The 4,496-nt window shown below is 57.5% G+C and overlaps 1 protein-coding gene across 1 annotated transcript in view; it reads right to left on the reverse strand.

Moving 5' to 3' along the window:
• The window catches only part of SPSB1 (splA/ryanodine receptor domain and SOCS box containing 1), an 89,671-nt gene extending 87,581 nt beyond the window's left edge, over positions 1 to 2,090 (reverse strand). Inside the window, 1 exon segment of the mRNA XM_027844014.1 lies at positions 2,041 to 2,090. The gene's annotated coding sequence lies outside the window, so the exon portion shown is untranslated.
• Positions 2,091 to 4,496: the final 2,406 nt, after the last annotated feature.

A 4,496-nucleotide genomic window follows, 5' to 3' on the forward strand; every position in this document is an offset into this window, starting at 1 on the left:
GGGGGAGGGGAGGGGAGGGGAGGGGGAGGGGAGAGAGAAGGGGGAGGGAGAGAGACAGGAGAAGAGGGAGGGGAGAGAGGAAAGGGAGGGGGGAGAGAGGAGGACAGAAGGGGGAGGGAGGGGGGAAAGGAGGAGGAGAGGGGGGAAAGAAAGGCGGAGAGAGGAGGGAGGGGGAAAGAAGGGGGTAGGGAGAGAAAAGGGGGAGTGGGGAGGGAGAGAAAAGGGGGAGGGGGAGAGAGAGTGAGAGAGAAAGAGAGAGAGCGCGAAGGCCTCCCAGGCTCCCTCCTTGTGAAAACCCAGCGCATTCCCTCCTCCCCGCAATTCTGTGACTTCTGGATGGTCCTCCCTCAATTGGAGCTGGAGAGGCGGAGGACGCCAAGACTCCAGCAGCTTTCTGTAACTGGCAGCATAGGGTGTCTCCCGAGCAGTTGTTACTACGGGCTGCAACACATACACACACTTCACTTCCTTAGTGAGCTGGAGGAAAATCTGAATTCTCCAGTGCTCAGGCCAAGCAAGCTTTGCAGCTCTCCTGCAGACCAGCTCGGCCGTACCTAAGCTTCCCCTGCTCCAGTCTCTCTCTCTTCCTCTCCCTGGGATTCTCTGTCAATCTCTCTCGTCCCCAATTACGGGGGCTGTTGAACGCCTCCAAAAAAAGCAGTGTTGTTGCCCGTTGTTTGTTTGTTTGTTTTTTTAATCAGTTCATGCTTTTTGCAAAAAGGGCTGGGGGACTGGTTGTCTTCCAAGTCTTATACCCCTTTCCTCTTTGCCTTCAACTCTCAAAGACTCATTTAGGAAGCCTGGGTTGCCCAAGGCTAAGCTTAACAGGAGAGGAGTGGAACCTGACAGCTGGAGGGTGAGGGTGACCCAGCTCTGCCCCCAACATAGAAGAAATATCCGTTCCACCCTCCACCCTCCATCCTCCATCCCCACCCCCAGGGACACGACCCCAGGCTAGTCCCGGATCGCAGGATTGGGCACTGGCCAAGGCGGGGGGGGGGGGGCCTGAAACTAAGTATTCTTAGAGAAACTTTTTCGGAGACGATTGCCGGACCCCCAAGGTTTCTACTTGGGCAGAGGAAGGGGATGAGGTAAGGTACTTAGAGATCTCAGCCACCCAGAACACATCACCTCCCCACCCGTCTCCCTCTGGAGGTACAGCCAAGAGGACGACGGAAAGAAGGGAGAGAGGGAGAGAAGGAAAGAAAGAGAGAGAGACACAGAGAGACAGAGAGACAGAGAGAGATCACCTCCCCACCCCTTTCCCTTTGGAGGAAGAGTGTGAAAGGAGAGAGAAAGAGAAAGGGAAGAAAAGATAAAGGAGGAAAAGGGAGAGAGACAGGGAGAGCACATCACCTCCCCACCCCATTCCCTCAAGAGGTACAGCCAAGAGGAAGCGGGGAAGGAGGGAAAGAGACAGAAAGGGAAGGAAAGAGAGGAACGCAAAGAGGGAGAGGACATCACCTCCCCACCCGTCTCCCTCAGGAGGAAGAGGAGAGGAAAGGAAGAGAGAGACAGAGAAAGGGAAGAAAAAAAAGAAAGGGGAAAAGAAATGGAAAGAGGGAGAAAGGAAAAGAGAGAGAGAAGGGAAGGAGAGAAAAAGGAGGAAGAGAAAGAAAGGGGAAAGAGAGAGAGAGAAAATGAAGTGAGGGGAAGGAGAGAACAGGCGAAGGAGAAGCAGGGACAGCAGCGCTGCCCAAGTTGGTGAGCACGGTCCCCTGGGCTTTCAGGAATTTCGGAGGGGTCGGTGGCCAGCGCGCAGACAGCCACCCGGGGTCCGCGCGCTGCCGCGCCCCCACCCCCGGTTCCGAAGGTGCGGAGGTGCAGTTCCCGGGCGGGGCGCCGCCCCCCCCCCCCCTGCCAACCCCCCCCCAGCGCAGCCCCCCGGCGGCCGGGGTCTCGGCGGCAGCGGCAGCCACCAGGCGGAGACCGCGGGCTGCGCGGGGAAGCGCCGGAGCCCGGTGGTGCCGCTGCCGCCGCCGCTCCTCGCCCAACCCCCTCCCGCGGTGCCCGCAGCCCCCCGGCTCCCGGCCCACCTACCGCTCCGGGGCTCCACACGGCCAACCGGCGGCCGCCCCCGCGCTCGGGCTCCCGGGGCTGCAGCAGTCCGTGCCGGCCGGGCCAGCGGCCGCCCGCGGCTCCTCGTCCCGCCGAGGGGGCCCTGGGCATGAAGCGGGGGCGCTGCTCCCAATGCAGAGAGAGGGGCAGGGTCCCAGAGAAATCCTGCTCCCCGCGTCCGTCTGTCCGGCCGGAGCCTGCGGGAGCTGTGCGTGTGCGTGCGTGCCCGCCGAGGCGCAAGAAATACTTCTATGCAAATTTATTTTTTCTAACTGCCACCGAGGTGCGGTCTCCTCCGAGGGCACGCAGCTCCCCGCGCGGGCTCTGCCCGGGGCGCCCCGGAGCGCGCGTTAGGGCGCGAGACGCTGCTACTGCTCCAGCTGCTGCCGCTGCTCCTGCTGCTGCCGCCGCCGCCGCTGCTGCCCGGGCCCGGGTCGGGCTGGGGCTGGGGCTGGGGCTGGGGCTGGGGGCGCGAGACGCTCCCCGGGGCTCCTCCGAGGGGGCGCGAGAGCAGCCGAGAGCCGAGCCCCGGCGCGGTCACGTGCCCGAGAGCGCTCAGCTGGGGCTGGGCACCGCCCCCCGCAGCTCCCTCCGCCCCTTCCTTCGGCTCGCGTCCCCGCCTCCGCGGCGGCCGCAAAGGCAGCAGCAGCAGCAAACGGCAGCAGCAAGCAGGCGGCTGCAGCAGCATCGGTGGCTCGGCTAGGAGAGTGGGGAGAGGGCCCCCAGCGCTGGGGGGCAGCTGAGACCTGGAGACGTCTGGCCTTCCCCGGACAGACGAGGGACAGCTGGCTTTCCACATAAATGCATTGTTTTATTTCTTTGCCTTGGGAAATTGCGGGGGTGGGAGGGAAGGTGGAGGATGGAGCGATAAGCCCCTGGGCCCAAAAAGGTTGCTGCTTCCAGCCAAACCCGGGAATCATCGAGTGTGACTTTTTAAAAATTTAAATGTCAAGTTCTTGGAGGAGACGAGAGTTGGGAACTTTGAGCAGAGGACTCAGTTTTCTCTTGTGTAAATGTGATTGATAACTGGAAGGGACTGTTTGAGGTCAGCGGGTCCGACTCCTCATTTTACTAGGGAGGAAACTTGGTCCCAAGAGAGGGAAACGCTTGCTCAGGCTCACCCAAGCGACAGGTTTGCAGACCCTGAAATCCAAACCAGATCCTCCAAACCATCCAATGCTCCTTCGACAAACCACAAACCCCACGAAAGGCCGTTTCGGCTCGAACAATTCAAGTCAAACATTTATTAAGCCTTCCTTCCAGTTCCACCTTCTACAGGAAGCCTATCCCAATCCCCCTTAATTCTAGTGCCCTCCCTCTGTTGATTATCTCCTATTCAGCCTGGCTACCGCCTTTGTCCACAGTTGACGTGCGTATTCTCTGCCCCATTACATTCCTAGAGAGCAGGAATTGTCTTTTGCCTTTCTTTTTAAGCCTTGATCCTTAGCAGTTCCTGGCACACAGTAGAAGCTTAATAAATGTTTGTGGACTGACTATACTTATCCACACCTACATGCCAAGCCGGGTCAAAAGAAAAATCGTGCAACTCAGAAAGAGGCAGGGACTGAAGGACAGAAGAACAGGGCACACATTGTCAGGTGCCTACTGGGGCTGGTTCTTGCTCAGTACCTTTTCTCCCTTGCAAGGGAGAGTTGTGGTTTGTCCTTCGTTCTGGAAGAGGACTATGACATCAGGAAGGTGATGCTGTGACATGCAAATAAATTGGATTGAAGTGAGGCAGGGCTGTGCAAAGTCACCAGCCTCACTTTCACCTCAGGAGACATCTGGGTCCAGTGGCCAGATATAGATGAAGACAGGACATAGAGTGTTTTGTACAGAAAGGATACTGAGAACCAGTCATAATGGGGAGGGGGGTTTCAAGTGTTCATCAGTTCTAAGAGAGATCCCAGAACATAACCTAAAGAGTCGAATTTAGTGGAAAGAACGGGGTTTGGGTGACGAAGACTTGAGGTTAAGCTTTGCCTATGCTACTTTCTAGCTGTATGACCTTGGGCAAGTCACTTTTGCGTGAAGGTCCCAGTTTTCTTCATTTGTAAAAGGAGACATTTGGACTAGCTAATTTCTAAAGACTCTTCTGTCTCTCAAGCTGATAATTTCCTAGTTTGATAGAGTTGGCAACAAACCCAAAGACTTCCTGTCCTCTGGCAAATTTCTCAGACTTTCTTATCGACCCAAAATGTGTAGACATTAGGGTTCACCCCTGGGGAAGGGTCTCTCCACAGTCTGGGGGCTTGTTGTGCAAGGAGGGTTCTTTGGGGCCAGAGCTCTGATCCAGAGGCCGGGGACCAAAGTTCAGATCTCAGCGCTGCCGCTTATCTATCTGGCAAGTCACTTCCGTCTTTGGGCCTGGCCATCCTCATCTGTACGATGAGCCCAGGTGACCTCCAAAGGCCCCTTCCAAACCAAAAGCAAAACTA

Source organism: Vombatus ursinus, unplaced genomic scaffold (assembly GCF_900497805.2).
Source record: "Vombatus ursinus unplaced genomic scaffold, bare-nosed wombat genome assembly UNPS02014932.1, whole genome shotgun sequence".
Classification (NCBI taxonomy): domain Eukaryota; kingdom Metazoa; phylum Chordata; class Mammalia; order Diprotodontia; family Vombatidae; genus Vombatus; species Vombatus ursinus.